The 27,620-nt window shown below is 51.5% G+C and overlaps 1 long non-coding RNA gene across 1 annotated transcript in view; it reads left to right on the top strand.

Moving 5' to 3' along the window:
- Positions 1 to 27,620, top strand: part of LOC106040840 (uncharacterized) — a 160,852-nt gene that overhangs the window by 33,779 nt on the left and 99,453 nt on the right. The window contains exon 2 of the long non-coding RNA XR_010825316.1: positions 13,124 to 13,186. This is a non-coding gene — a long non-coding RNA (uncharacterized lncRNA). The remainder of the gene's footprint in view (positions 1 to 13,123; positions 13,187 to 27,620) is intronic.

The following is a 27,620-nucleotide window of genomic DNA, read 5'->3' on the forward strand; positions in this document are numbered from 1 at the left end:
CCGTAATTTAAGCTGTTGGGGTAAAATTAGTGTTGGGCAACAAATATCTTGTGGTAAATGGGATGGAAGTGCTAATGCTTACAGCTGGGGGGGTAACGTTGCTTCAGGGGGAGCGTTGTTCGCTGGTTGTTGGTGTTTGCTTACGGGCTGCGAGGATCCAACTTCCAAACCCGCAGCGGCCTGGTGCTTTGGGAACGAGACCTTTGAACGTCACAGCAGCTCGTCGGGGAGGCTGAGATGGTGCTGACGGATCAGGAGAGGCCCCTGCCCAGCCCGTGTGTCCCCCCTGCTGCAGGGGCTGCCCCCTCTGCCCTCACTGATGGGCAGCGAACGCTCACGGTGGGCTCTCCCCACCCCGCTCCCACCTCTTTCCGCTCGTGCTCACTTGCTCCTGGACAGGTGGCCCCGACTGCCCCTTGCCTCAGTTTCCCCAGCTGTAGATGCGCTAAAATAGGGCTTTGTAAACTGAGGGGGGTTATGTGATTCGGTACGGGGACAGGTTGCTGCTCAAAGGTGCTAAGCAGGAAGCTACAGACCTGACTCAGCATGAGAACATCAATCAGGAGTCAGGAAATCAGCCAAAAATATTTGTGGGTTGGTTTCTCCAAGTGCTTTGAGATCTTCAGACGAGAGACCGCGTAAATGCACTGTATTATTACGTTATATCCTTGAAAAACCCATCTGGTATGATTTCTCCCTCTTTTCTGTTCCTTAGAGCCCTGCGGGCTCATTCCTCGTCCTCCCTGCCCCAAAGCCGTGGCTGATGGCAGTGCCCTTGAGCGGTGAGCAGCGCCGCCGGCCGCCCTGCTGCAAAACCCATCGCACCCAGGGCTCCCCCAGCACCGAGGGCGTGCGCACGTTTGGGGCGATTAAAAGGTACTTAAGAGAGTCAGAATCTTTTTTTTTTTCTTTTTTTTTTTTTTTTCTTTTTAATTAAAAATGTCGGGATTCAAACTTTACACGGGATTTGCACTGGCTCCGGTCCCCAGTTGGCGTGTGTGAGGCGGCACCCGGGAGATTCGAGGTTTCCATGACATCATCCGGTAACTGTGAGCCTATCAGTTAATTAAATACTATATCCATGTATTCTAGTTAATTGATGCTTCCTTTACATGGTTTATTGTGCTGCAAACTGGTATTGCTTCTGTCTCACTGAGCAAACACAGAGAGGGAGAGAGAGCAAGAGCCGCCGGGATGCTCCCGCTCGCCGCGCGCCCGGGGGAGCGGGGGCTGCTGGCACGCCGTGCCCGCCGCGTCCTGCAGCATCCCCCGGGGTCACCCATCCACGGGGCTTCGTGGTGGCCCTATGGGTGCCGTGGGCATCTCTTATGGACGAGCCGAGCCGGGCAAGGCTTGCGGTTTCCCCCGTCCAGGTTTGTGTTGTGCTGCTGAGGGCAGGGTCCTGCAGATGGGTGCGCAGAGGAGGGATTTTGGTGGGACCCGCTGCGCTTCTGCAGTGCAGCAGCGTGGTGTCCTGCAGGAACGTGGCTGAGCCCAGGGCAGGCTCTGGGATGTGGCTGCACCTCCTGCCTTAGGGGAGGGGAAAAGACATCACCTCTGTGGTTTTTAGCACGTGGAAATATCTTAAGTCAGGAAATGCAGCGTGGCTGGGAGTTGGTAACGTGACGTGGTCTGGCAGCAGGAGCTGACTGCTGCCCTCCAGCAGCACACCTCGGGCTCCTGCAGCTTCCCCCAGGGGTTCAGTCCCAGGGGTTCAGTCCCAGGGGTTCAGTCCCAGGGGTGACAGCAAGCCCACGTTGCCTGCTGTGGTCAGCCCAGCTGCGGACCAGGACACGGCACTAGGCTTGCCTAAAAGATGAGCACTGAGCTAAGTGATGTGCCCAGAGCCAGCGTGACCTTCTCCACCGACTGTGTTAGAGCGGGGAGACAAAGCTTCACGGTCCCCACAGAACCAGCACCCGATGGCTGCCTCTTCCCCCTGGCCCTGCCAGCTCCTGGGGGCAAAATCCAGTCCTCATCCCTCGGCCGTGGCCCAGGGCACGCGCACGCCTTCTTGTTCTTCTCAAGCTTGACTCCACTGCGGCTGCTAGGAGGAAAGACAATATTTTTGGTTAATGGATTGCAATCCAGAATGTAATTTCTGCAGCTGCTTCCTAGGAGTTTGGTTGTCTCATAGTCTGGGACTGACAGATCTCTGGTCTCCTGCTCTGACCTTCTGCTGTCCGGGGGCGATGTGTGTGCTGGTAGGGGGGGGAAAGGGGGTGAAGCAGGACTTGAGGGAGCTTAATTCACAGAAGATTTGACAAACCCCAATTTCAGCTCGGGCTCCACACGTGGAACTTCAAGACACATCTGCGTGCTGCTGTGAGGATGTGTCCGTGCTGATAGAGGAGATCCTAAAATGCAAGACAGTCCAGTTGGCAGCAGGAGCATTTCTTCCCTTTAACTCCCAAGGAAATGCCATTCCAGAGGCTTCAGAGGAGCATATTCAAAGAGGAAGGAGTGGTATCCTACACAGACTGACCACTGGCTATCTTCTCTCCCTCCTTTTTTTATGCCCTTTCGTTCTCTTCCCTCTTCTTTCTCACCAAATGTAAAAATTCTCCCAGGAGAAGCTGGGATGCTGCACGTGTGCTGAGAGCCTTTCCCAAGGGTGACCTTGTAGGGTTTCCACCCTCTCTCAGCACCTTCCCGGCTGTCCTTTTCCAAGCAGGCAGTTCTTGTCCTCCTGCGGCTCCACACTTCTGCAGAGGGGAGGAAACACCACGAGATTTGCCCTCTCCCAAAGCTTTGCTTCTCAGCGCTGCTCTGGCCTTCTTCCAAAAGGCAGAGTGGCCCCGGCGCTCCGAGCAGCCACTGCAGGTGGAGTCGGGTCCAGACGAGGGGGTCAAGGCAACAAATTTGCATCCCATTGCAGTAATCCCCCTCCGAATGATCACCCCTGATCCCGCCACCCTGCTAAGTGCTGCGGCGGTGGTGCGCTTTGGAAAATGGTGCTGTCTTCTATTAAAGGCAGGTATTTTTTTCTGTAATTCTCTTTAGTGTTGCCTTTCGAGGCCCCTCTATGTGGCTCCTTTCACTTCTAATTACTGCACTAGGAGATTACAGTGTGGTGCTGGCGACAGAGAGAGAGGAAGGGGGAGGAATGGGATGGTGGAGAGGGAAAGATTTCTGCGGTAATTTGCATTTAAAGCTGGCACTCAGCATTATATCTCCCTGTTCACCCATTGTCTATAAACATTTTAGCTCTTCCTTCTGCCTCATCAGAATGAATTAAGCATTTTCATTGCACCACCAGCCTAATTAGAGTCATTTACTATGTTGACACAAAGGGTTTTTTTATGAGCATCTCAGCTTTAATACACTACAGCAACATTGGAAACCTCCGATCAAAAGGTAAATGTTTGGGGGTCAGAGATATTTTTCAACATTCTCCCAAGAATACAAACAAGTTCCCGGAGAGGTGACGCGCGCGCTCGCGGCCCCGCTGGGACGCCGGCGAGTTTGCACGGGGAAGGAGGGTGCTCGTGCGCTCCTCCTGCCTCCTGGGTGCACTTGTTGAAGGGGGATGGCTCCGCGCGGGGCTGGCTTTGTGCTCCGCAGGCGCTGAGCAGCGCGGGGCGTTCGTTGGGTGGCATCGAAGGGCGGAGGGGGAGGACTCGGTGTGGCCCGTCAGCTCAGAGCTGGGCTGCTCGGGTTCTGGCGGGTCTGAGGATGCGGAGCCCGTCCGATCTGTGGCACGCCTCGGGGCTGGGTGCTCCACGTGGGCATCCTGCAGCCTGGGCCGTGGAGGCTTCGGGTGGCTCTGGGTGCTCTGCTTTATTGTTAAAAATTATCACTGCCCTGCAGTTATTAACCCAGAAGAGAGCGTCCCCTCCTCTGCCCTGATAGTTCGGTTTCTTTAAGAGCTTTTAGAGAGGGAAGTGGCCAGAAGCTTCGCAGAGATCCGGGCACGGTCAAAACATCAGCACCGTTGTGCTGGATGAATGTCACGCCTCCCAAATCTGCCCCAGTTCTCAGGGATCTGTACATGTACAGAACTGCAAATATTTTTTGCTAGCTTACAAGAGCCACGTGCACAGGTCTGTACTCCTCGGTTCGGCTTTGGAGCCCTTTTGAAAACGGCTGTGACATTTCACGCCTTTCTGGTGGCTGATTTCTGCCTGGGTTCCACCTACAAAGCTGTGCTTGCCCAAGGCAAGGAGGCGCCCTCCTGGTACAGGAGCCTGGATGTGCGCAGGAATCTTTGCAAGAGGCTTGATCCTCAAAGTTTCGAACAAGGAATGTCCCCGGGTGATCTGCTTGTTCACGTTTCTGACAGTCAGCACTGCTGCTATTGCGAGGAAACCTGAACTGCCTTTTTACCAGAAATTTTGTGGATCAGGAAAGCTGTTTGTGGTCTCTGCTGAATAAAAGCAATGGTTTACGGAGCCCTGTTTAAAACATTTCGATGTCCACTTTTCAATGTCTATATTTCATAATGAAGATTAAAGGAAATTTGCTGTCAAAATATCCCGTAATCTTTCCAATTGTTTGTTACTCCTCAGGAAAGAGATGCAAATGGAAGTTTCTCCTATTCAGAAATTTCACAGGTTTCTTTGAGTGGACCACGCTGACCTTAGGAGCCTCGTGACACTTTGTCCTTCTCTTTAAGGGTCTCATCTCACACCCCGTGCCTAAACCAAATTCCAGCTTTGTTATACAATCAGCGTCTTCCTTCACGGGTCTCAAGAAAAGCCTTAAAATATCCTGTGAGCGTTACGCTGGGAGGTCAATGCAGTAATTTTTTAATACTCTTGACCTGATGAGGGCCAAACTCCTAATTAGTAGTAGCAGACAATGTGATGTGGGGCATATTTGCGGTAAGATTTGTGAGAAATCGGGCAATAGTCACTAGCTGTGCATGTTTTGATGAGGTTGAGCGTGCTGGAAGAGCACGGGTACTACAAGGAGCTTTAAACCTAAAATGTAGCAAGTCAAAGGCTAGGCTATTCTCAAATAAATTCTGGGGGGGAGGACTTGGAAGGGCTTGAACAATTCTTTTTCCCTTATGCTATTACATCAAAGATTTTTGCACTGCAGCATATAAAATGCAGCTCACTCCAGGCCATTTCAGATCACAAAGTCTCTTAAGTAATCTGGTTTTTAAATATGTAGGGCAAACACAGCCAAGTGTTGTGCCTACACTTGTACCAACTCCTATTTATTAATCATTTATTAAAAAAAAAGTTCAAGTGCAGAAAAAAAATATATATAAAATGAGGTGAAGAGATTTGGTCTTCTGCATCTTTAATTTTTTTTCAGAGCATTTTTATTCTTTCTGCGGATGAATGAAATGAAAGCGGAAGCTGTGCTGGGGGTCTTCAGCCTCTAGGTGCAGCCTTGACCTAGCAAGATGCAGAAGGTGGGGAGGGATGAGCTGAGGCCATGCAGAACCGGCAAGCCCAGGTCGGGAACAAGAACTTCATTCACGCCTTCCGGACTTTTAAGGAGCTTTGGGTTTTTTTCCCCTGTGTAAAAGCAGCCTTACAAGCAGATTTTGCTTGGCCTGCGGGAATGGCAGAAATTTCTTGCTGATTTTACTGTTCTCTGTTTGCGGCAGCACACGTCTTCGTAGCTGTAGGTGCTCTTGTGCTCAGGACAAGGGAGCAGGCCGTCATAACCCTCTGGGCTCCCCATGCTGCAGGACCCCAGGCCGGCCCCTGCCCTGCCTCCCCCGTCCCGTGCAGGTCTCACCGCTGCTGCCCCAAAGCGTGGGGAGAGAGGAGGGGACCCACAGACTGGGCGCACCGCTTAGAAAAGCAAGAACTTACAAATGCGTTTATCTCTCTCTCCTCTTTGTGAGAACTGTTATTACCGTACACAGTGAGTAAACGCCACCACCCCACCTTTCCCCCTCCTTTCGTGCCGTGGAAGAGCTTTTGGCGCGTCCCCGTGCATGTGTGTGTCCGTGTATAGGCTCACACAGGCTGGCCGCAAGCTCGTTCTCTTCTGGGAAATTAAATACTTATTTCCATAATCCTGCCAGGCCTGGCTAAAGCCTCGTGCTTCCCCTGAACTCCTTAACCCCCCTCGCTGGGCTAGATGTGGCTGTGGCCTGCGTTTTCCAACTCCTGGCCTGGTTGGGGCCGAATTGCAGCCGGAGCAAATAGTTCCTGCAACGTGGAAGAGCAGCAGGACGGGCTAGAGGAAAGGCTGGATCGTAAAAATACATCCCTGAGATCACCGAAGCCTCAGGCATCTCCAGCTACATATGCACCCAGTAATTATTCCGCAGACTGCAAGAACAGTGAAGTGTTGCTTCAATTTACGCATTCGCTGGCCTCCCTGCATTTGTTTCGTAGTCAGAGACTAATGGCTCGGGCACCGGACTGGAACCCAGGAGACCTAATTTATTTCAGGCTCTGCTACCAGCCTGCTGGGGAGCTCTGACCGAGCCTTTCTCCTCCCTCTGCTGTTCCTTCCCCTCTGTAAATCAGAGCTGGCGACGGCCAACTTGTTTGTAAAGTTTCCGATAAAAGGCACCGAGTGCGATTTGAGTATTAATAACGCAGCCTAGCGCTATGGAAAATTGATTTTAGCCACCGGATTATTAGCAGAGCCGGTTGCTCACTGTGATATTTAAGTGCTAGTTACAGGGAGAAGAATTGCCGTTTCCTTTTCTTTTTCTTTTAACCGGCCGAAGTGCTCTGAATGTCCACCGAGCCAAAATCCGGATGCCATCGCGGCGCGCCCGAGGAGGGGGAAGATCGAGGGAGCAAGGCCGGGGGCTGCAGAGGAGGGGAAGGTGTTGGAGGGGGAATGTTGGATGGGAAAATAGAGCAGAGTGGGCAGATTGGAGAGCGACAGATTGTGAAAGCGGGGGAGAGGGAGGGAGGGGGTGGGGGGGAAGCGATCCTATTAGAAATACCATGTGTGTGCGCGGGGAGGCTGTGCGTGCGGGGAGGAAGGGACGCGGCGTGCGCTGTAATATTATTCAAGCAATCACATGTATCGTGTGTTAGATAACTCTTCTGGTTGGTTAGCACCGCCAGGGCCGTGAACGTGTGTGCTTTAATCCCAGACACATCCCGGTTCGATCTCAAACGCACCGGGCTTTTCCTGAACCGCTCGGAGGGAGCGAGGGGAGGGAAAGTTGGGGCTCGCCGCTGCTCCCGGCTCGGCCGGGCTGGAAGCAAAGGGCGAGGAATTTGTCTGCTTCTGCCCAGGGAAAATGGCTCCTGCCTTGATACGAGGAGCTTGGGGGCGGCCCGGGGGGAGCTGGGTGGGAAATAGCCTCCGAGAAACCGCGGCACGGCCGCAGCTGATTAGGGAGCCCCAAACCCTCCGCCTAAAGGGGTGGGAGGCAAACCGAAAGGATCTGAATTAAGCAGGCCAAGCACGAGAAACGTCGAAATGGGGCTCCAAACTCTGTGCTGACACCATCAGCCTTAATTTCCCCCCGAGTGCAGGAATAAAAATTCATAGAGATGTGATGAAAGGCTGGGAGTATCAGACGGGAACCCGGAGACTTAACCCTGAATTCACTGCGAGGGGCTTGTGGTCGGGATATTTACGTTGTGCAGAAGCAAATTTTGGGGGTTCTGTTTTCACATTTATTTTTTTTAAAGTTGATGGAATGTTTCTCGAGTCTTAGACGTGAGCTAAGTGCTGTTTATTAGCATTTATCCCTGTGTGTATGCATGCGCACACATGCACATCCTTGAGGATTTTTTCGCAGCATCGTTCAGATACGAGCACGGTAATTGTGTAGTTCTTACGCCTGTGTAGATTCTGAGATAAAATGCTTTCCGCAGCTCAGGGATGCAAATTTGACCCAGAATTAAATTATTTTTAAAATCTTCCTCTGAGTAGAAAAGAGAATTAGATTCGCGGGGAAGGGAGATGGGGGGAATCGGCAAATTGCGGGCAGGTGCTGGGCAAGCTCCCTCCCTACGAATCTGTTAATGCATCTTAATCCTGACCCGCATGCCCTGCCCGGCTGGTGCTGTGGCCTCTCCTGACCAGGAATTGCAAAGGCTGCTGAGGCGCGTGGCAGCTTGCGTGGGGGTTTTTTGTCGCCGTTCATTTTTCCTGTACTCCAGGCAAACCTCAGCGAGGTTGCTGACCGTGTTTCATTTGTGACCCAGTTACAATTTGAATCCAATTGTCTGTTTTTTTTTAAACACAATCATTCTCCTTTTCTTTGTGTGCGCACCTCTACGTTTGCATATTGCCCCCAGTTAAACTGCGAGGAGATTTTGAGTGCGCGTAGGCAAAAATGTCCGATTTTGAAAAAGAGCCCACGACGTATTTTGTTTTGATTAAACGTGGCAGCTGAACGCGGTCCCCTTCCCCTTCTTTTGTCGTTCTTTGAATTTGTAAACAGGTGATTATTTGTTGTGGTGCTCCTCAGATTTGGGTGAGTTACACGTGAACCCCGCGGAGCTCGGTGTTGCTATGCAGATTGCTGATTTTGATGGCAGAAATGCAAAGCCCTGAAAGGAAGGCAGCGTCTCCGCGAGCCGGGCACACGCGCACCGAGTCCTGCCTGCACTTTTCATCCTCCGTCAGCGTTATCCGGTGCGGGGGGAAGTCGGAACGATGTGTAGGGTCCAAGCAGGTGCTAAATATTGGGCTGCAAATGCAAAGATTAAAAGTTGGGGTAGTGGTGTTAATAGGAGGAGGATGTACGTGCAGCGAGGTTGCAGAGAAACTGTTTGTAATGCTCCCCCAGTACAGCTTCCAGAGGAAGATATTGCAATTCTCAGTTTTCCACGTTTTAGTGGCGTGCTGGAAAAGCAACTATTTGCTGTTAAAAGTATCTAAGTATAAAAACCTAAATAACTGCATCCTCTAGCCAAATAACAGAGAAATCCGTGTGTCTGCGGAGCTTATAGAATGAGATTTGGTTATATATTTCTGGCTTGCAGTTCAAAATAATTCAGTTCCTCATTCGGTTATGCTCTGCCTCACTCCATGCCTCTTCTGCTTCCTTTTTCCCCCTCTAATCTTTTTGGTTCAAACCCACCCTTCCCTCCCCAGTTTGACCAGCACGTATTTGGGTCGCTAGCCTCGAATTGTGACTTTTGCTCCTTAGAAGAGAGGAGCAGGACTGGCAGTTCGGGTTTGCCTGCATGTAACTGAATTCACCGGGTACTGAACGTGCAACGTTGGAAGCCAGCGCCGTGCCTTCCCTCTGTAGGCTCTGCCTGCCTCGGCACCTTTTTATTTCAATTGCTGACAAAGATACAAGCCCAAGTGCTGGGTGATTACGTTCAGGTTTTCCACTCTACCCATCGGGGTGTTACTTACAGCTCCTAATGACTCCCCTCCAGGAGATTCCTCGCTATCACAGAAATGCATCTTTCTCTGAAAGTCCTGTATACATAATACAAGAACCGGAGAAATTTGAACGTGATGAAAATGAATGTATTTTCCCAGGTTAGGTTGTAAGTGCTGAGCTCACAAATGTTGATTTTTGGCCAACAATTTTTCATTTATTTTTAATTGAATCACATGTTTTAGTTTGCAGGCACATTCTGAAAAATGGTCTTTATAAAATATGCAGTCCCCATCACAGCCTTATTACATCACTACTGCGCTGGGAGAAAGACATCTCTCGGAATTGAAAACCGTTTTAATGAATTGTTGTTTTATTTTAGGATCCCTTTAGGTTTCCTAGAACATTCGGTCTGAGTCGTCCATCTGAAGAAATCCCGCTCTAACAAATCAGAATAAAAAAATACTCCCCAGCCCTTGGCCGGGCTCGCAGCAGCCCTCTGTTATAAAACAAAGGGCTGCGCTGATGGGGGGGAATCCCACTGTGAAGTAGAAAATCAGCATTATTGCTTAGCCGTGGATTTTGAATTACATCGCACGTGAGATTTAAAAACTTGATGGGAATCTGTGACCTTCTGGCTTACCTACCGCTGCAGCGGAAGACGGTGACCCTAGAAGAGCGTGATTTACTGGGGAAATAAAGGAAGCCGTAAAATCTGAATAGGATGGGTTATTGTCGGCAAAAGGCACAAAGACCAAAAAAAAAAAAAAATCTGAACCCTAATTGCCAGCGTAAGAAAATAGAGAGGAGGAAATAGGGAGATGAAGGGCAGAACAAGAGCATCCCCAGTGGCAAAATGGTTAAAAGAGAAGACTGAAACCCAGGAAAAAATCAAGCAGTCAAGTAGTTAATTGACTTTGCTTTAATCAGCCCAATGAATATTCATTAGTGTGCTGGTCCTAATCATGGGGGCCATGTTGTCCGCATTTAGCAAGCGCACGCTCAGCATCATGCATGCCTCAACAGCTTCCCTTCCTCTCGGCGCTGACATTAAATTTCGGGGCTTTGCGCCTTCCCAGCTCGCAGCGAGCGGGGATTGGCCCAGCTGCTCGCCTCCGAAATGCCATAGCAACCCCTGGCTCGTCGTCTTGGCAACGTTTTTTTTTTTTTCCTTTTTTTTTTTTTTTTCTGTAAGGGCCTGAGCCAGTAATCCATAGGCTTAATGTAGAAAATATGCCTTTGTGGGGCATGTGGATATAGATATAGAGACGCGAGGGAGAGATTGAATGGGCGGCAGGCGTGCGTGCCTGCCATTGTGTGCCCCTGCCGCGGCCGTGGGGCACGGGACCTCCTCCTCCTCCTCGAGCTCTGCTTTGGGTTATGGATTTCGCACTTTTTTCCCTTAAAAAAAAAAAAAAAGCTACAGCAAAACCAGCAGAACGCACCGGCTCTCCGGCTGTGTTCGTTTGCAGCCCCATCCGAAGGGAGGAGAAATGTTGCCCTTCGCCATAATTCCCCCCTCGGAAGGCCGCGGCGAGTGCTTTAAGAGATATAGGAGCCGGTTATTCACATCGAGCGAGGTTCCTCCTCCTGGAGGAGGTGGGTCTGGAAGTGAGCTGCCCCATAAATCAATGGAGAAGTGCAGGCAGGGAACCGGAGTCCCGCAGCGCTGAGCGCGGCCGCGGCCGCTCTTCGCTCCCGGCGGGGTCGGGTGCCCCGAGAGAGGCACCCAACACCCCTGGGTGCTGCGGGCTGGAAGGTGCTGGGCCGGTCCTGTGCTCCTGGGGCAGCCCACGCTTCTGTAATCCTGACAGCAAGGTGCTCAGCAGCGTTGGACTCCGTTCTCAGCTTTAAAAATAAAATTAAAACCAACCAACCAAAGAAAAAAAAAACCAACCCGCTACATTCAGAAAGCCAGCAAAGAGTTTTGGGGCTGGGAAATCCAAACAGTTAATGCTATCTTGTAAATAAAGCTCAGAAATTAAAAAAAATAATAATGCTGACCTCGTGTGACATCGTCTCCAGCGGCACAAAACAAAACAGCTGCAGGGGAAAAGGCCCAAAATAGCCCGTCCTCGGCGGGCTCGGCTGCAGCATGCGAGGGGCTCCGCGAGGCTCTCGGTGTGCAGATGGAAGCTGCACAGGAACCCAGGAATAGAACCGCAGAAGGTTAAGCAATAGGTACTTTAAAAAAAAAAAAAAAGGCATTAATAATTTTTAATACTCCCTTCTATCGCGCTTTTTTATAGCTCTTAAGATAGAGCAGAAGTGGCTACAAGTGAAAAACTAATTCAGAAGCTGTGAGAGGAATCGGGTTTGGTCTCTACAAGAGTTTTTTTTTCATGTTTCTATTATCGTTATCTTAAATTATTCAGAAGTGTCATTTTGAGCTCACGGTGCAGGCACATGGTTTCACAGAGGCACGTGCAGAAGGATCCTCTTCATTTCGCAGGCCAAGGCAGAGCAGGGGAGAGGTGGCCGTGCTCCTGCCCCGGGGCAGCAGGTCTCGCACCCCACGAGCACGGTGTGCAGCAGCACCTGGGTTTGTAGGATCAGCAGGATCCTACACAATTTTCACAGTCCTACACAAGTTTCACAACGATGCTAAAAACAGGAATATTTAGGGCTGGTTTCCAGGGCAGTTGTAGGGCAGCACAAGGGGGAGCAAACTTTATTTTTCCCAATTCTCCTGGGCTGAACAGCACCAAAAGCACGTTAGGTGTGTGAGCTCAGGGCTGGGTTGGCCGATGGCCCAAAGGCCGGCTGCGGCCACGGGGGGTGGGAAAGCGCTCCTCTGCATCTGCACGTCCCGAGAGGAGGTTAACCAGGCACCCCTTCCCCGTCGAGCAGATCTACTGCGCTTTTCACCATTTTAAGTGTGAAAGGCAGAAATCTGCCGCCCACAACCACATGTGGAAGTTGAAGGCTGGGGGCTTGGGCTCCGAGGTCTTCAGCAGCTCCCGCCCGGCTCGGGCACCCTGGGGCAGCTCTGGCAGGGAGAGACGGGGCTGGGATGGGGTTTCAGTTTTTTTTTTTTTTTTTTTTTAATAAGATGAAATCCACCCAGAACTGTAGCTGCAAGAGCAGAGAGGAGAGAGAGGGATGGTGCAATACGTGAATTGAGGAAGGCTGCTTTAAATCAGCTCCATCGGCGGGCGGGTGAAGATCATCTCAGCCCGTGAAGCATCGAGGCAGAAGGGCTCGTAGGATGCAAGGGCGGCAGAGCGCTGGTGCGAGACAAAGAGCTGCTGGGGAGGGAGGGAGGGGGCAGGAGAAGCAGGTTAACAAATATTTACGGTGAATTTCAAGCAAATTAATCTGGGGAATTCTGTCTTTCTTAGAGGAGGTGTTTTGGGAAACCCCTCAAAAAGGAAGGTCAGAACTCTGCAGCTCCTTCACTGCGCGTTTGACATTGGGTTGAGTAGTTCAGAGCTGGAGACGTTTGCCCTGACTGGCACGGGCAGTTGTCCTAGAAGTTGGGCTGGTGGTACCTGGAAATTCATCTTCTGTTAATCCCGAGTTGTTTTAATTGTCCTGTTGGGGAGCATAAAGCATGCCATGAGTTTGGTGATAAACTAACCAGAACGTGATGGGATATCAGGGAGCAGCTCCGGGACCACCCTCAGTTTCCAATATGGTAAATGGGGAGGAAGGAAGGGGGCTGGAGGAGAGGAACAACCCTACAAGTGACTTCGCATTAGAGCTTGAACAATTTCCATCAAAAATGAGGATAAGCTTATAAAGATTTCATTTTCAAAGATTAATCTGGTCAGTTGTAGTGCTAAGCAAAAATCAAAATATTCCGTAAAACAAGTAGAGCTTTTTAAAAACGGCATGCTAATGTAATTTCTTCTTTCCATTCATTCTTACAATACCTTTTTTTTTTTTTTTTTTTCCTAGCTACAAAAATCCCCGTGAAGCAGCCCCTGTTGGGAAAAAGAACCCCCCAGGCCAAAATCCAAGGTAAGCGTTGATTAATATGTTTTCTTCATTCTGAAGTTGTCAGCAAGGCAGGTCGCTTTAAATGGATTCTAACACCGGCCTGCAACAGCACTGCATCCGCTGGGCCACGGAGCCAGTGTCTGCACAGAAACACGCTTTTTTTATCAGTGGTGCAAAACCAGGGAATATTTCCCTCTAGGTACACCCGTTAAAGGTAGGCACACCACGCGGGGCACAGATTTGGTCTGACTACTCCTTCGGCACAAAGGCTGCTCAGAAAAGCGCAAGGCGTCGATGCTGGCACCATTTCACACCCGGTGCCTTCAGTGAAGCCAGGAGCAGAGCAGGCAGGGAGCTGGGGTGAAGGGGCAGCTCGGCTCGCTGCCCCGCACGGCCTCCATCCAACCCTTACCCGCGCAACCTGCCACACTTCTGCATCAGGGCAGTGTGCAGGCTGATGATGGAAAAAATCCCTTCTCTTGTGCAATTGTGCCTTTTCTCATCTGTATTTTTGTTACTGGCAGATGGGGTGGGAAGAGGAAAGGATGGGGAGGAAAATTACCACCAGATCAGGCAACTGAAGTGAGAAGGGAGGGAGAAGGAGAAAACAGAAGCTAATTCCTGAAGCTGCCCCTTGCAAACAGAGGTCAGGAGCCCTTACAAGTGCTTGATCTTGGCGAGTCCATGTCAGGATCCTAAAGCCCAAACTCGAGCAGGTTTCTCCTCCAAGGAGGGCTCATCCCCTGACTTGATTCATCAATATCCAGCGACGTGCTTCTGCAGGCAGAGCGCTGCTGCAGTGGCCGTTGCACCTCTGGATGTTTTGCTCTCAAATCCTGGGGGCATCAGCCAGACGGGCAGCTGATGCTGTTCTTCCTGAGCACTGCTGGTACCAGTTGCAGTCACAGCCCAGTTTGGGAATGGGAAGTGGTTTAGCCTGTCCCAAATTCAGCCCTAGCATGCTCTGAGCAGAGGCAGAACCAAAGGAGTTCTCTTCTGCTTGCAAACCGTGGCAGTGCTTCAACAACCTTGTGTTTGGTGGCTTCCTGCTGGAACTGGAAGGAAGCCAGGCACTTGTCTTACATTTACTGATTTAGGAAGTTCTCCAGAGGCTGAGGTTTTGGAGAGGTTTGGGTTCGGGTTTTGGTTTAGAGGGATTGACTTTTTAATGAGGACCCAGCTACTATGCAGCTAGCTGCGAAATCTTGAATCGGGAAGAATAGGTTTTGTTACACTGTTCGGCAGAACAATGATTTTGGAAAACAAAACGGCAGCAAAGAGAAAGAAAACCGCAACAAACAAAATAATATTTATTTCTGCCATGGCAGCTCTGTGAACTGAAAATGGGATGTTTTGTTTTGCTGGGCTCGTACGCAGAACGTGATTGTACCCAGTTCCAGACAAAAATGTGCCTGGGCTTTGGAAAGGGGAAGAGGAGGGTGGGAAGCTCTATGTCTGCAGAATCACTGATGCAGGAAGATGCAAGTGCTGTGTTGTGTCTAGTTGCATCATGTGTGAATCCATCAGCGACTTAAAGAAACAGCAAACGCCGTGCAACCTCTGACTGTGGTTTTTCCATCTGCTTGCTGATCCGCCGGTGATGAGCATTCAGTTTTGCCATCTTGTACCTTCAAGAAGCCCTTGTGGGAGCTCACAGTGATTTATTTTATCTGAAAAAATACCCAGCAGTATCTGCAAACTTCTGTGAAAAAGCCTTGATTATGTTGTTACACTGGCACGCTGGCATCCTCGTATCATGAAAAGCGATGTTTAGATTTGGGGGTGACTTTCTTAGCAGAGAGCGTTTTAAAGATGCTGCTGTATCCAGACGTCAGGTCAGATAATAACTACGGGTGGAAAAGTAGGGGCTTCAGCTTCTCACGTGGATCTTTGCTGTCGGTTTCTGGTGTGGGACCTGGGTCCATTAAGGTGCGGATTGCGAGGTCAAAGCTACTCTGAAACTGTTGTCTGAGGTCAGTGCTAGCACGAGCTGTCCTCCTAAATCCTCATACATGGGCTCAGTGTTTTACTCCAAACCAACTCCTTCTCTCTTGCGTTGCTAATTGAATCTCAGGAGAGCTTCTGCCTCCACAAGGAGCCTGCCAGCCCGGTACCAGCTCTCACATCCACGTCCCGACCCGCTCAGGGACTGGCTGGTTTCATTTTTAGCCTAGTTTAAGGCAAGGAGCTCTGGGCCACCCCATGCAGCGTGTAGGTGTGTCCGTCTGTCAGCTCCCATAATATTTGTCTAGGCTGTCAGGTAATTTCTCCCAGTTGTAACAGAGGCAGAAGCCTTGGCTTTATTTAATCCCTACCAGTTTCCCAGCACGGGCAGTGGGGGAGAGGAGACCCCATCACTGCTCCCCCCGCGGGGACGGGAACTGCACAGCTCCTGGAAGACCCCAGAGCCCCCAAAGTGCTGCCTGCCTCAGCAGGATGGGGTTGGAAAAATGGAGCAGGAGCACCACCGGTTCCTTTGTTCATCATTCATTCGCTTGGTCACCGAAGGATTTATTTTTTCAGACGAGCCATGGAGAGGTGGAAACCGACGAGATGTCTCTGGGGGCTGTGGCTCGTGTCATGCAGGGAGGCTTTCGGCAGGTGGAGGCTCCGTGCACGTGTGCTGGAAGTCGGGTCCTTCCTTTCCGACCTGTCTCATGATCGCCTTTCCCAGGCAATGCAGCACGTTCGTTTGTAATGATTATAGCATTATTTTTAAAACGAAACACAGCCTTAATTACGGTGGGTGGTTTCAGTGGCCGTGCAGGAACACCCGTGGTTTCACTGACCCCAGCGAGGGAAGGGGCAGTGCCGCAGCAGCCCTGAGTGTGCTGCGGTGACTAGGGCCCGTACTCGGCAGCGATGGCAGGACCACGAACACGAGGCAGCAGCATTGCAATGCCTGGAGGCACTGATGCCTGCACAGACAAGGCAAGAAAGAAGCCTTGGGCAAGGCAAGAAAGAAGCCGCAGAACTGCACCGCTACCCCAGCGGTCCCACAGCAGCTACACATCCACTCCTTTGTGCTATCATTTGTGCGCACGAGTTTATTACTAGAGCAGGACTGTTGTGCTCGCAAAGGCTACCCTCAATGGCAGTAATTTGGTTTTGTCATGGTAATACAATGCCGATACACTGCAGACACAAAAGTGAGTTCTGCATGGCTTGGCAAAGAGGTTTTCACATAGCTGCTGGGTGAGTCCATTGGTTTCTCAATGTTCCTAAACAGGAATGGGTCAATGGTAATTTTTAGGAAGGCAGATGCCCCTTGCTGAGCTTGTCTGACTAGAAAGTGCTGCACAAGGCATGCAACGTACATAGCATCCTCAGCCCTCAGTGTAACTTGCAGGCTGTTAAAACTGCACAGCAGGAACGAGGGCTCTTTTAATCCGCTGAATTTGTTGTTTAGCATGACCTGAATAATCCAGTAGGGCTAACGTGATCTTCAGCACTTGTACTCAACTGCCTGTTATCCTTCCTGAAGCTGCAGGACATCAAAAATATCTGACTGGTTTGAACCGAAGGCGGTTGCTTGGATAGTGTCTGTGTGCAATTTGTTTTTCAGAGCCATTGTTCCAGGCCGTGCTATTCCCGATGCCCCTAAGTCTCTGTTTCTGTGTCAACTTTTGGGTAGGACCTGCCTCGAACATGCTGCTCCTTCTGTTGACCACATCATTACTTCCTTTATTATTTTTTTTTCTTTGGTGGGAAACTAAAAAGCAGAGGAGGGCAGAGCCAGAGCCCTGTGGAAAGTTAAAAAAAGTGTCAGAGAGTGCCTAGCAGGAGGCAGACTCTTTCCTCCAGATCGCAGGGTGTGTGAGGGCAGAGCCTCGATCGGCGTAAATTGCATAGATGAGAAACTGTTCTCATTCACCCAAATTTACAGCAGCTATAGGGACGCTTAAATTCTTCCCCCAGGTCGGCAGCCCCATGGCAGCAGCAGCACAGGACTGGTGGGGTCATGGGCATGAAGCGCGGGACCAAACCACCAGCACACCCTTCCCTGGGGCTGGTGGTCTCGGTGGGCAGACCCTGGTTACTCCTTTCCCCGCGCGATAAGCAGCCTTCTCCAGAAGTGATGGCGTGGGAAGGGGAGGTGTGGTGTGGGGAAGAGGCTCCCGTTACTCTGGGTCCGCGTGGTTGTCTGTCATGTTGCCTTCCTGGCCCTTTCTGTCACTGACGTTAAGAGCTTGTCTGGGGTTATGAGAAAAAATGATGTTGATAAGGGAAACTTTCAAACCCAGCATCCTTAAGAGGGCATCCAAATGCTACACTGTACAAAGGGATAGAAATTAGCTCTAAATGCGGCTGCCTTTACCTGCTTTATGGAAAAGAGAAACATATTTTAAAAGGATATATTTTTTTTGTAATCATGCTGGCTTTATCATTTGCAGAAGGATGTCTCCGAACAATACCCTGGAAAATTACAATTGTCAGGCAGAGCAGAGGTCCTGTTCTCGCCTCCCACCCCTGCCGCTCCGCTTTTCCTGGGCATAGCAGCACTGAACAAGGCAGAGGATAAAGCACTATTTAACCATCAAAAGGCAGTGCCAGCCAACCATGGCACCGACTTTCGGCTCCCGAGCGTGCCAATAATGAAGTTTTTAAAGGGAGGACCGTGCACAAAAGCCGGAGCGGAAACCATCCTGTGTGGTCCGGCGAATGTACACGCTCTCCTCCCGGGGCTTCTCAATGGCACGAGGGCTGCCGCCGAGCGGGCAAAGCCCTTCTCGAAGCTTGAAGGGCTCCCGGAGCTTTTCAGCTCGTTGCAGGATCCTCTGAAACCCTCCGCATCCTCCTCCCCTTGGCACGGCGGAGTCGATAAAAATCAGATCAAGGCTTAGCGTTCCTAAACAAAAGGGAGTGGTTAAATGGGCTTTTAAGCACTGGAACCTTTCCAGCTCGTTGGGAGGCTGGAGAGGCGGGGGCGCGGGGGGACACGGGAGGTGCCAAGCCGGGAGTGGAGTGCCACTTGTGAGCAAAGTTGTCGGGAAGTCATTTGGTTGCCCGCGCGTTGCGCGCTCGCGTGCGTGTGCCGAGCAGCTTGGCAGGCGCCGGTGCCCACGAAGGCGGGCTGGGGGCCGGGGGGAGGCTGCTCTGGAGAGGTGCCAGTTGTTCCATGGGCTTCCTGCCATCGGGGTTTTTTTTTTTATTTTTTTTTTCCCTCCCCCTCCTCGTTTCCCCATCCCAGCCCCCAAACGCAGGCGAACAGGCTGGCAGGAAGAGCATGCTGAAAAGGATCTGACAGTTTGAACAACACTCGATGACTTAGTTTGTTTTCCCTGACTTTGCGCCAGCAAGCAGGTCTGCGGATGAAAGGCTTTATTAGGCTTTTAAAGCCACTGCCACCGGTCTTTCTTTGACCTGAGGTACTTGAGAAGAAATGAAAACAACGTGTAACTTTCACGGGGTTGAAAGACTGCCCAAATGGAAGAATAACGGTTTACAAGAGACCCAAAGCATCACAAAACGCTTCCCAGGGGGAAGCGCGGTGGAGCGGAGCAGGGGGAGAACCCGTCCTGGGCAGAGGGAGAGGATGCTTGGTCCTGCTGATGCAGCTCATTAGGACGTTACGAAATGATTGCATCCAGCAGGTGTCAGAGCCAGGCATCAGCTTTCTGGGTGTCCAGTGGAGGAAAGTGCTGAAAATTTGCATTTCCTGCCCAGAGGCTGTAAAAGCACAGGTGGTTCCCCAGCTTCCACGCAGCGCTTGGACCTGCCGGCAGCGCCGCGCGCGCAGAGGCAGGCGGTGGTGGCATCGACAGGGAGAAGTAGGGCACCTGGGTCCTCCTCCTCCTCCCGCGGTGGGTGCTGGGGAGTCTAAAAAGGGTCAGAGCTGGTTCCGAGTATTACCTAAATTATCCCCTCCTCGGTCCTCAGGGGTGGAGTGAGAATTTCTCATTAACTTTCCGTATGACTGCTTTGCTCCTCAAGGAGCTGGGCTGAGGGGTTTTAACAAGGAAACCAAGAATTAGGCTTTGCCTATGATATAAATAAATAAAAATAAACAAGCCCCTCGGTGAGGGAAGAGAAAGCATCAAAGACACTGCAGGTGCCAGCAGGAGTGGTGCGATGGATGCTAGGAATACGCAGCCGTGTGTGAAGGAGCCCCCCACTTGGAAAAGTAATCATAAAAAAAAAAAAAAAAAGGTGTTGAATCATCCTTTTTCCTTCCAAAACCTCATAGAAGGAAAGAGATGGCAAGCCAGGTTTGTAGAACTGAAATAGTTTCTCAAAACTGGAGACCAGATGACTGAGAAACAAGTAGTGCGGATGCTGGCTTAACAGCCTTGGAAAAAACTTGGGAAGAGCAACTGCAGCTGGTTGAGCCTCGGTAGGCTGGGGAAGGAGGCTTCGTGCTCACAAACCATGACCGAGAAGTTTTTCTGGAGCTCGCTACAGGCCTGACCCTTCCTCAGACCGACAATAAATGCTGTGGTCAGCAGAGACCATGAGTCCAGCAGCTCTGGGACAGGATGGGACGGTCACACGAGGACATCTCCTAGGGAAAACCCCTGGGAACCACCGGGACTCACCGCGCTTCTGCTCTACAAAAACCTTGCTCTGCTGATAGCACGGACAGACGAGGGCTTTGCCGAGGCCCCGTCGAGCTGTCACCGAGGTGAGGGTGACAACAGCCACTTCTGATGAGCCACCCCGGTGCAGCTTTGCTTCCCTTGCCTGCAGGCATGGAGCTGAGCGCTGGTGCCACAGGAGCGAGACAAGCCACGGACCGACCGGCAATGAGCAGCAAAACGCAGCCGGGGAGCTGGTGCGATGTCTCCCTCGTGTCTGCAATGGGTCACCCCTGTAGGTGTGCCCCGGCAGGGCCTGGGGGCTTGGTGGGACCGGCCCCGGTTGGAACCGACATGGGAACCCCAAGGGTCTGGAGGGCAGAGGGGGCTTCGGGGCAGGACGGTGGGGGAAAGCTGAATTTCCTCCCGTCCCTTTCGCATCGGGTCCCGGTATGATGTGGAGGAGCGCGGACACGTCTGCGCTTCTTGTTCCCTTCCTATAGGACTGCATGTTCTGGATGATCCTGTTACTGTACGTGTCTGCTGAGCCATATGGAGGCTGCGAGGCTTCGGCAGTGTTTGGGGAATATAACGCCAGGAACTGATCATCTCGGCAGCTCTTCCTTCTTATTATCACATCGCTTTTGCTGCCATCCCCACTTAGTCCCTCGAAGCTATTCCCTGGGAAGCCGGTGTTTCCCCTCCGCCTTTGGATACGTTCTTCACGGGGTAGGAAGGCTTTGGAGGCGCTTTCTGAAGCTGGTTGTGATCAGGTAACGCTTTGTAGAGCCTGTTCTGCTGTCAGGCTGCCTGCGAGGCTCTGTAGCACTGAATAACTCAGCCTCTGTGGCCAGAAAGACTCATTTTTTGCCCGCAGACAAAGGTGAGATAGCCCCACTGTGAGAAGCGGCTCCGGCGTGGGGTGGTGCTGCTCAGCCACCAGCATTATTTTGCAAATTGCTTTTCTAGCCTTCGATCCCAGCAAGGCAACTTGCAGAACGCGCAGGGGTCAGGTCGGATCTCCAAGCGCTAGCCGGCGCCTCCTTCCGTCGGGACACGGGTGGCTGCTGTTTGCTTTCTTTCTACACCTCTGCCTCTCCTGACCTCCTTCCAGAAAACCCACTGGCAGTTGTTTAACAGCTTCGCCGGCGAGCCGGGCAGCGGGCACTTTTCCATACTGTGTGTTTTTCTTCTCCCGTGCTCCAAGAGCCTGTTCTTCCCCTGCACCTGCGGAGCTCGTTAATCTCCGCAGAAGATTCAGTTCCTTGACTGCAATCCAAGCCTGCACCATCTGAGGCAAATTGCCTCCTCCTGCCCTTGGGATGATCCTGATCGTATCCTTCGGGCTGGCTCAGCCCTGCACAAGCAAGGATTGCTCACAAAGCTGGCCGTGGATGGCAAACGGGGGGGGTCATCTTGAAAATTTTTAATTTCTCCAATGCCCGAGGGGTGAAGTCGGGGCTCCACGCACCTCTTCCCTCCTCACACAGGACCCGTAACATGCAGAGCCTCCCAGGACCAAAAATAAGGATCCCCCCTGTTGGCTGACACAGAATTAGGGTACCACAGGGATAACACCACCACCACCAAGGGTCCTTATTGACATCGGGGTTTGCAGCTTCGATGCTGGGCCAGGCCATCTCGGCTGGGTGGCTGGATGCCCACCTCCCTGCAGCCTCCATCCAGCCCGCAGCAGTTTAGGACAGTTTCTGTTCAAGGAGTGGCTTTTTTACGCACAAAGAAAGAAGCACAAGGCCCACGTTAAGGGTTTGTGGCCCTGTGACAGGGTGAATGCGACGTAGCTCGCCGGGAAGCCTTTACGGCCCAGCTCCTGCGGCCTGGAGCACGGCCGGCCTGCCTTCAGTGCCCTTTGAATCTTTTTAGCCCCTGGAGTTTTCTCAAGCCCTGTGATATATTCCGTGATGCACCAGCCCCTGTGCGCTGTGCCGAGGGTAAATGCCAGCAGTTTTAGCATTATGCGTGGTGCGCACCCAGCTCGTCCCTCCGTGGGCTGGTCATTTCCGTATGAAATCTCACTTTAAACAGCAACAATCTCAGGGGCTGATTTTATTGGCCTTGCTGCCTGGTCTCAGGCACGGTGCCCTTTGGGACGGCAGGACATGCTGCTTATTTCTGGTGACCTTTGGGGCCCCGTCGTCACTCCTCACCTACCCATGTCTCACACCAGCAGTCTGTCTGGGCCCCGACCCCACCTCTAGTAGGAGCAGGAGACACTGTTCTTTGCCATCTTTTCCAACCGTATCTATTCCTCTGGCCCGGTGTTGGGGTTCTCTGATGGGGCAGGGAAGGGGAACCACGTCCCAGGGCACGAGGCTGACCCCTGCAAGTCCTTGGCGTGCTGGGGAGCAAACCAAGGGTGGCGCTGGGGAAAGAACGGGACTTTCAGAAGCAGCGCCAGCCTCACACCTCCAAAGCAAGAGAGACCAGCCAGTGAAGTGGGTGTTTTGTTGGAGTGCTTCTTGGTGTTTCTAAGGGATTGCTTTTAAATAAAAAGGTTTGTAAACAAACAGGTTTGCTTTTGCAGCAAGTCCCTTTGAACGTACAGCTTTTTTTTTTGATAATGAAACCGCTTTGTGCACGTCCCCCTCCCATAGCACGGCTTCAATTTTCTTTTAAATTTAAATTTCCCTTCCAGGAAATAAATGTACCTGATTATTTCCAAGAAGCTTTTCTGCTAGTCCTTGCAAAGTTGTCTGTACGCGTACATGTATTTTTTTTTTAAGTCTCTCTTCTTTTCCCCAAATATGTGCGCTGATCTTCTGTGTTCTTTTAACGTCCTCCAGGAGATTTCCATTCCTCGCATCAAGTCTTCCTAAATTGTCTCTTTAATCCCCAGGTTCTTAGTGCTTGGCAATGCTACTTGTTCTGAAGTGCCGTGATGGGAAGGTGGAGAGTTTTTTTTCCCCCTCATTAGCTGCTTTTAACATTCACCTCCTTTGTTTGTGTATCTTCTTTAGATTCCCTTCCCTTTGTGGGCAGGGCTTTGCTCTTCTGAGGTGTTAATAAGCCTCTGGCAGAGACGACATCTGTGGCAGAGGACATTAAGTTCTGAAAAACATACTTCTTGTGTTATGAGGCCTGTTACCTCATCTGAGCAGCAACTACGGCTTTTAAAGAGCAAGGACAAAGGAAACACTGGCTTAGGGCTGCTCCGTGGTGGGTGTGTTTTTTTCAGTATCAAGACTCGAGCTCAAAGTGTTTGTATGGGAGAGGGGGGAAAGAGACAGCCGAGGGGAGGAACACAGAGGAAAACTTGTGAAGGGGAAAAGGAAAAAGAGAAGAGGCTATTTAAAAATACTGTGCATCGCTAAAACCAACACCTAGGGAAGGATAAAGGCTTTGCAGTGCGTACACGCGAGCCATCCATCTGTTCCTCCCTTTCATCCGATCCTATAGTCATGGGTATCAGAAGGAGGAATAAGAGCGGGTAAAGCCTCCCCATCAGAGGCATGTCAGATGTTCCACGCTGAACGAGATCAAACCGGGGATTTGCAGCCTGTGGGATGCAAAAAGATGTCACGGAGGGATGAGTGCTCTTCCCTTCCCATCCCGACAAACGGGAGGGGAGCGCTTTGGGCAGCACGGAGAGCGCCGGCGTTGCCCGTGTGACGGGACGCGAATGTCTCCCCTTCCCATTCTGCCCTCCTTCAAATTTCTCGTGATTTACCCGGGGACGTTATTGTTGCAATATTTTCTTTATTTTCATGTTGTTCCACGGGATGTTGTAGCGGGAACACGACCATGTGCTTTCTGGCCTGTGAAAGCCGGCCTGACGTGCCACACGAGGCGACAGCCTATTTTTAAATGACGGGATCAATTACTTGCCAGCCCGCTGAGCACCTCCTTGGCTATCAAATAGTTCTGCGGCAGCGTTTTCATAGTCGTCAGTATCTCGAGAGCTGAATGAAGCAAAAAGCTTCATTGCACAGGGTGCAGATCTTGATCTCCCCACCTCCAGCTGCCGGTGCGTGGACGAGAAGTCCTTGCCACAGCCCGGGGGACCGACTGATGGCAGCCAGGTGACAGACGGGGGTCTGTGGCGGCACGCAGCTCTCGGCAGCAGTGGGGGGCTCGGAGGGGGCCTCCTTGCTGCTGCTGCTGCTTTTCCTCGTCAAAATCCATCCCCTGCCCTTGGGACCGACCTTTAGGAGCCCGGGGTCTGTCCTCAAGCAGCGCCCGCCCTTCGCCTGGGGGCTGCCGCCTGCTCCCCAAGGACACCTTCCCTGCGGTTTCCTTTCGGAACAGCTGAAAGGCATCCAAACCCCTGTGTGGAGGCTGAAATGAAAAACTGGCTGGCACGCGTTTTCGCCGTGGAACTAGGTGACTTCTGCGCCTGCAGATTGACGGCATCGCTGCTGCTGGCATGACAAGTCTCTGCGTGCTGTAACCCTGGCACCAATCAGTGCCACGGCTGCAAGGTAGCCTCCTCTTTCACTGCTCTCGCTAGCTCCTTCCCTTGCTTGGGAAGAGGAGCTATTTATGGACCCGGACAAGGTGACCTCCATATGGCAGATTCTGCCACTCACCGTGGGGACTCGAGCTAGGCACATGCTCCTCGGGCAAGGCAGAGGCGCACACTCAAGCGGTGGCCGCCTGCAAATGTGTGTTGCTTTCAGAGCAGCAGAGCGCTGTTGGCTTTTGTCGTGTCTGTCTGTTTGTTTGTTTGTTTTCTTAAAGAGGAAGTAAACAGAATCAAAAAGCAAAGATTTCTGCCCTGTCCTGTGCATTTAGGGAAAACGAATGCATTCATGCGGGCTGCATCTCTGTAATGTTCTAAACTTTAATTTGGAATACGGCAAAAAGAAACAGTATAAATATTTGTTCATATAATCCCCATCACTACGCACCCCTGGAAGGAAAGAGCTTAATTCCTGTGCAGCGGTAACTCTCTCTGTAGCACCAATCCCCAATTTGTTCCCACTCGGGGGGATTGTACAAAAGCTCTGCGTCAGGCACAGCAGCGCGGGAGTGGGAAGGTGACCCAAATCCTTACAGAAAAGGAGAGGCTGAGGGGGAGCTGAGGAAGGACGAGGAGCAGGAGGGAAGATGGGGAAAGCCCCGCACATGGAGCAGACGTGCCCGGGGGAGGCTGCTCTATGCCCGCAGCCCCCAGCTGATGCAGGTTCCCCGAGGCTGCTGCGGGTCGGTTTCAGCTGTGCAGGCAGCAGTGAAGTCACTCAGCGGCCAAAGGCAGAGGAGCTCTGCTCCCCGCAGCCCCAGCCAAATAAAAGAGCAGGTTATCACTTTCCTATGCACACGATGTCCTAGAAAACGTAGGCGAGTCCGAGCGCTGCCGTCTTCGTGCCAGTTTCTGCTGTGCAGCTTGCGTGGTGCAGCCCTCGCGGCATGAAGAGACTTGCACAGGTGTAGCCAGCAGCCAGCACTCTTTTCCACGTGCATCTCAATAATTGTCACTATCACGGTAACAAAATTGCAATCTGAGTGAAGAGTTGGTATTAATTACATCAGAGCTGGAAGGGAGCGTGTGCTCCCAGCCCTCGTTTCTAATTTTGGGGTCCTGAATTCCCACCAGCTGCGGCGTTGGCTGCGCAGCCCTCGGGTGCAGGTTTTGAACAGAGGCAGCACGTGCCGAAGGGTGGCAGTGGCACAGAATGGCTTTAAAGCACGTGTATGTAACCTGTGAGGTGAAGAAGAACAAATTGTGCCCCGCGTGCCATGGCCCCCCCGTTGGATTTCCTCAAGGCAGTGCGGTTCATGCACAGCTTCCCCAGTGCGAAAACGTGTGGTCTGGGTTGGGGCAGGACACGGGCAGCACACAGAAAGGCGAGGCGTTGTCCCACTACTTGTGGCAAGTCATATTTGGAGCTGCTTGAATAATTCATGGCAGACCTTAACTATTTCTTTTTACCTGATACTTATTTAAAGGCAATTTTTCTTATTTTGTGACAATATTTGCTTATGCGCTTTGGTGTATGACAATAGAGGTAAAGCATAAGAAGAATCACCTCCTTTTAATACCGATCATGGAATTTTATTGAAACAAGCAAAAGCGTAAAGGCTCAACAGTTCCTGTTTTATCGGACGTCTGCGGAGATGAGTGCTAACATCGTCTCCAGCCTGTTCTGCTCAGCTCCTCGCTCGTATGCTCGTCACAAGCAGGTATCATCCTCATAAATCCCCTCCTCAGGCAGCGATGAGAGTAAACACAGCGGATGTGTATTTTGCAGTCAGCAGGAATCTGCTGCTAGAGATCTGCAGAGTTTCACAAGGAGCATACATTAAAATATTGAAGAGTTTATTTTAAAGGATACGCTGAAATCCACCTTTCTGGCGCTGCATAAGTTAATACCGTCAATATTCTAAATGCGTTTGTAACTCTGAATGCCTTATTTCGAATGGGAGGGATGTCTCAGGCTGGGTTTTCAGCTCTCTGGGTGCAGATGCAGGTGAAAATCCATGTTTCACTAATCCTGGCCATCGTCGGTGCCGCGAGGCAGCGAAGCAGGCACAGTCCCTGCCTGGGGAGGCTGCAGCCCCCGCGACCTCCCAGCTCCCAGCGCAGGCTGTAGGTGCCTCATTACAGCAGCCGTGTTCAGAAACTCTGCTCTGGGCCACCATCCAATGTCTACTGGAAGGAGGAAAACAAAAACCTCCTGTTGACATCACTTTCAGTAGGTTTTACATCAGTCCTGACATGTTTTTCTATTCAGCATATATTTTTTTTTCCTCCTGAATTCCCTTTCCCCCCCTCTGTCTTTCCCTCATCCTCTTTCGACCTGGGAGTCACCTTCGGTCCTGCCTTCCAAGCTCTGCGTTTCGCTGAATTTCTCACAGAGCACAAATAGATCTGGAGGATGAGGTCCTGCTGTGTGACCTGCTGGTGGTTACTTCCTTACGTAATTTATTTGAGTTGTTTTCATATTTTTGCATTGGGATTTGTGTCTGAAAGCAACTCTCCTAAGCTCTAGATGCTCGCTAGCCCTGCCCGGCAGCCTGCCAGTTCCAACCAGCCAAAAATATATCACCTTACTTGGCTTGGGGGCATTTTTGTATCTTTAAAAGTTAATCCAGCTCTAAGCTGGATTAACCATGGAACATCCCTTTAACCAAAGGCACGTAAGGTCAGGGCAGAGCTATGTGGATATCCCAGGCTGGTAACCACAGGAGTCGTTTTTTGTCCTAAATAGGACCAGGGGTGATTTATTTCAGTGGGTTTTTTTTTCCTGCTGGGCTGAGGGAGGAGCAGGTGAGTGGGAAAAGGGCTAGACTCAAGGAGGCAACATGAGATCTGGCTAGGGTATTGCACGAGCAGGAGCTTTCAGTTCAGAGCCTGTAAAAAAAATTAAATAAAGAAGCAGAGGGCCTGGGGTTGCTGTTTCCATCAGCGGGATCTTGGCTGGACTTGGTCGAAACGCTGCGGGCTGGAGATGGGCTGGGAGCAGCGCAGGGGGCTGTGGCACCATCCAGCAGAACACACATAGGAAATTCAGGCAGCTCGAAGTCTGCGGTTTGGGGGCTGTTATTTTTCTTTCGAAACATTTTTCTCTTCCTTTTCCTCTCTTGAAGACCAGAAATCAATGCCTTTAAAGGATCCCCGACGGATAGGCTGCGGCAGTGCTCTCTTTATTTGTCTCTTTCGGTGCTTTCCCCCGTTCCTCCCGCTGCGAGGTGGCTGGAGCAGACAGGTGCGGGGCCAACCTTCGCCACTCCTGCCCCAGCCTGCCCCTAGGTGGGTGTTTGCGTGGTCCAAGGCTAAGGGCTCCTACCAGGAGAGGGTGTTTTAGGGATCTGGATGGATGGGGGACTTCAGCTCAACTGGCAGGTGTAAATCAATGCTTGGTTAGCCTCTGTCTTTGGAGAAAAAGACGGATTTGGTCTCCCTTTCTCCACCAAAAACCATTTCATGCATTCCCTCTGAGTCTCCCTGGCCAAGCCTTTCAGCTGCTTGGTGCTTTAAT

The sequence above is a fragment of the Anser cygnoides genome, chromosome 16 (genome assembly GCF_040182565.1).
Source record: "Anser cygnoides isolate HZ-2024a breed goose chromosome 16, Taihu_goose_T2T_genome, whole genome shotgun sequence".
Classification (NCBI taxonomy): Eukaryota; Metazoa; Chordata; class Aves; order Anseriformes; family Anatidae; genus Anser; species Anser cygnoides.